The sequence below is a fragment of the Perca flavescens genome, chromosome 19 (assembly GCF_004354835.1).
Source record: "Perca flavescens isolate YP-PL-M2 chromosome 19, PFLA_1.0, whole genome shotgun sequence".
Taxonomy (NCBI): Eukaryota; Metazoa; Chordata; class Actinopteri; order Perciformes; family Percidae; genus Perca; species Perca flavescens.
Window position 1 is genome coordinate 32100225 of NC_041349.1, and position 5516 is coordinate 32105740.

Below are 5516 nucleotides of genomic sequence, written 5' to 3' on the forward strand. Positions count from 1 at the left end.
CCCAACAACAACCACAGAAGCAGCAACGACAACCACAGCTGCCCCAACAACCAACAACAACCACAGCTGCAGCAACAACAACCACAGAAGCAGCAACAACAACCAGCTGCAGCAACAACAACAACACAGAAGCAGCAACAACAACCAACAGCTGCCCCAACAACAACCAACAACCAGAAGCAGAAGCAGCAACAACAACCACAGAAGCAGCAACAACAACCACAGAAGCAGCAACAACAACCACAGCAAACAACAACCACAGAAGCAGCAACAACAACCACAGCTGCCCCAACAACAACCACAGAAGCAGCAACAACAACCACAGCAGCAACCAACAACAACAACAAGCAACCACAGCAACAACAACCACAGAAGCAGCAACAACAACCACAACAGCTGCAACAACCACAGCTGCCCAACAACAACCACAGAAGCAGCAACGACAACCACAGCTGCCCCAACAACCACCACAGCTGCAGCAACAACCACAACAGAAGCAGCAACAGCAGCTGCCCCAACAACAACCACAGACAGAAGCAGCAACGACAACCACAGCTGCCCCAACAACAACCACAGAAGCAGAACGCAACAACAACAACACCACAGAAGCACAACAACAAGCAGAAGCAACAACAACAACAACCACAGCTGCAACAACAACAACCACAGAAGCAGCAACAACAACCACAGCTGCAGCAACAACAACCACAGAAGCAGCAACAACCAACAACAACCACAGAAGCAGCAACAAACCACAGCAGCCCCAGCAACAACCACAGCTGCCCCAACAACCACCACAGAAGCAGCAACAACAACCACAGCTGCCCCAACAACAACCACCACAGCTGCAGCAACAACAACAACAGAAGCAGCAACAACAACCACAACAGAACCACAGCAGCAACAACAAACCACAGCTGCCCCAACAACAACCACAGAAGCAGCAGCAACAACCACAACAGCTGCCCCAACAACAACCACAGCTGCAGCAACAACAACCACAGCTGCAGCAACAACAACCACAGCTGCAACAACAACCACAGCTGCAGCAACAACAACCACAGCTGCAGCAACAACAACCACAGAAGCAGCAACAACAACCACAGCAGCCCCAACAACAACCACAGAAGCAGCAACAACAACCACAGCTGCCCCAACAACAACCACAGAAGCAGCAACAACAACCACAGCTGCCCAACAACAACCACAACCAAGCAGCAACAAACAACCACAGCTGCAGCAACAACAACCACAGCTGCAACAACAACAGCTGCACAACAACAACAACAGAAGCAGCAACAACAACCACAGCTGCAACAACAACCACAGAACAGACAACAGCAACAACAACCACAACAGAAGCAGCAACAACAACCACAGAAGCAGCAACGACAACCACAGCTGCCCCAACAACAACCACAGAAGCAGCAACAACAACCACAGCAGCCCCAACAACAACCACAGCTGCAGCAACAAACAACAGCAACAGCTGCTGCAACAACAACCACAGAAGCAGCAACAACAACAGCAGCTGCCCCAACAACAACCACAGAAGCAGCAACAACAACCACAGCTGCCCCAACAACAACCACAGCTGCCCCAACAACAACCACAGAAGCAGCAACAACAACCACAGCTGCAGCAACAACAACCACAGAAGCAGCAACGACAACAACCGCTGCCCCAACAACAACCACAGCTGCAGCAACAACAACCACAGAAGCAGCAACAACAACCACAGCTGCAGCAACAACAACCACAGAAGCAGCAACAACAACCACAGCTGCCCCAACAACAACCACAGAAGCAGCAACGACAACCACAGCTGCCCCAACAACAACCACAGAAGCAGCAACACAACAACACAGCACAACAACAACCACAGAAGCAAACAACAACCACAGCTGCAACAACAACAACAACCACAACAGAGCTGCAACAACAACCAACAACAACCACAGAAGCAGAACGACAACAACAACAACCACAGAAGCAGCAACAAACCACAGCTGCAACAACAACCACAACAACAACCACAGAAGCAGCAACGACAACCACAGCTGCCCCAACAACAACCACAGAAGCAGCAACAAACCACACAGCCCCAACAACAACCACAGCTGCAGCAACAACAACCACAGCTGCAGCAACAACAACACAACCACAGCTGCCCAACAACAACCACCACAAGCAACAACAACCACAGCAGCAGCAACAACAACACAGCAGCAACACACAACAACAGCAACCACAGCTGCCCAACAACAACCACAGAAGCAGCAACGACAACCACAGCTGCCCCAAAACAACACCACAGCTGCAGCAACAACAACCACAGCTGCAACAACAACCACAGCAAACAACAACCACAGAAGCAGCAACAACAAACCACAGCTGCCCCAACAACAACCACAGCTGCAGCAACAACAACCACAGCTGCAGCAACAACAACCACAGAAGCAGCAACAACAACCACAGCTGCCCAACAACAACAACCACAGCAACGACAACCACAGCAACAACAACCACAGCTGCAGCCCAACAACAACCACAGCTGCCCCAACAACAACCACAGCAGCGACAACCACAGCAACAACCACCACAGCTGCAGCAACAACAACAACCACAGAAGCAGCAACAACAACACAGCTGCCCCAACAACAACCACAGCTGCAGCAACAACAACCACAGAAGCAGCAACAACAACCACAGCTGCCCCAACAACAACCACAGAAGCAGCAACGACAACCACAGCTGCCCCAACAAACAACCAACCACAGAAGCAGCAGCAGCAACAACAACAACAGCTGCCCCAACAACAACAACAGCACCCCAACAACAACCACAGAAGCAGCAACAACCCCAACAACACAGCTGCAGCAACAACAACCACAGAAGCAGCAACGACAACAACAGCTGCCCCAACAACCAACAACACACAGACAAACAACAACAACAGCAGCAACAACAACCCCAGAAGCAAACAACAACCACAGCTGCCCCAGAAGCAGCAACGACAACCACAGCTGCCCCAGCAACAACCACCACAGCTGCAGCAACAACCACCACAGAAGCAGCAACAACAACCACAGCTGCAGCAACAACAACCACAGAAGCAGCAACGACAACAACAGCTGCCCCAACAACAACCACAGAAGCAGCAACAACAACCACAGCTGCCCCAACAACAACCACAGAAGCAGCAACAACAACCACTGCCCCAACAACAACACAGAAGCAGCAACGACAACCACAGCTGCCCCAACAACAACCACAGAAGCAGCAACAACCACAGCAGCCAGCAAACAACCACAGCTGCAGCAGCAGCAAACAACAACCACAGAAGCAGCAACAACAACAACAACAACAGCTGCTGCCCCAACAACAACCACAGAAGCAGCAACAACCACAGCTGCCCCAACACAACAACAACCACAGAAGCAGCAACAACAACCACAGCTGCCCCAACAACAACAACCACAGCAACAACCACAGAAGCAACCACAACCAAGCTGCAACAACAACCACAGCTGCAGCAACAACAACCACAGAAGCAGCAACAACAACCACAGCTGCCCCAACAACAACCACAGAAGCAACAACCACAGCTGCAACAACAACCACAGCTGCAGCAACAACAACCACAGCTGCAGCAACAACAACCACAGAAGCAGCAACAACAACCACAGCTGCCCCAAGCAACCACAGCAACAACAACACAACCACAGCTGCCCAACAACAACCACAGAAGCAGCAACAACCACACACAGAACAACAACAACAACCACAGCTGCAGCAACAACAACCACAGAAGCAGCAACAACAACCACAGCTGCCCCAACAACAACCACAGAAGCCCCAACAACAACCACAGCTGCAACAACAACAACAACAGAAGCAACAACGACAACTGCCCAACAACAACCACAGAAGCAGCAACAACAACCACAGCTGCCCCAAACAACAACCACAGCTGCAGCAACAACAACCACAGAAGCAGCAACGACAACACAGCTGCCCAACAACAACCACAGAAGCAGCAACGACAACCACAGCAAACAACCACACAGCTGCAGCAACAACAACCACAGCTGCCCCAACAACAACCACAGAAGCAGCAAAGACAACCACAGCTGCCCCAACAACAACCAACAGACAGCAGCAACAACAACCACAACAACAACAACCACAGAAGCAACACAACCACAGCTGCCCCAACAACAACCACAGAAGCAGCAACACACCACAGCTGCACAACAACCAACAACAACAACCACAGCTGCAGCAACAACAACCACAGAAGCAGCAACAACAACCACAGCTGCCCCAACAACAACCACAGCTGCAGCAACAACCACAACACAGCTGCAGCAACAACAACCACAGAAGCAGCAACGACAACCACAGCTGCCCCAACAACAACCACAGAAGCAGCAGAAACCACAGCAGCCCCAGCAAACAACCACAGCTGCAGCAACAACAACACAGCTGCAGCAACAACAACCACAGAAGCAGCAACAACAACCACAGAAACAACAACAACAGCCCCAACAACACAGAAGCAACAACAGAAGCTGCCCCAACAACAACCACAGCAGCAGCAACCAACAACCACAGCTGCCCCAACAACACCACAGCTGCAGCAACACCACAGCTGCAACAACACAGCTGCAGCAACAACAACCACAGCTGCCCCAACAACAACCACAGCTGCCCCAACAACAACCACAGCTGCAGCAACAACAACCACAGCTGCAACAGAAGCAAACAACAACCACAGCTGCCCCAACAACAACCACCACAGCTGCAACAACAACCAGCCAACAACAACAACAGCTGCAGCAACAACAACACAACCACAGCTGCCCCAACAACAACAACAGAAGCAGCAACAACAACCACAGCTGCCCCAACAACAACCACAGAAGCAGCAACAACAACCACAGCTGCCCCAACAACAACAACAACCACAGAAGCAGCAACAACAACCACAGCTGCAGCAACAACAACCACAGAAGCAGCAAGCAACCACAGCTGCCCCAACAACAACCACAGCAACAACAACAGAAGCAACAACAACCACAGAAGCAGCAACAACAACCACAGCACAGCAACAACCAACAACAAACACAACCACAGCAGAACAACAACCACAGCAGCAACAACAACCACAGACAACAACCACAGCTGCCCCAACAACAGCAACCAACCACAGCTGCAGCAACAACAACCAGAAGCAGCAGAAGCAGCAACAACAACCACAGCTGCCCCAACAACAACCACAGCTGCAGCAACAACAACCACAGAAGCAGCAAACAACCACAGCTGCAGCAACAACAACCACAGCAGCAGCAACAACAACAGACAACCACAGAAGCAGCAACAACACCACAGCAGCAGCAACCCCAACAACAACCACAGAAGCAGCAACAACAACCACAACAGAAGCAGCAACAACCACCACAGAAGCCCCAACAACAACAACAGCTGCCCCAACAACAACCACAGAAGCAGCA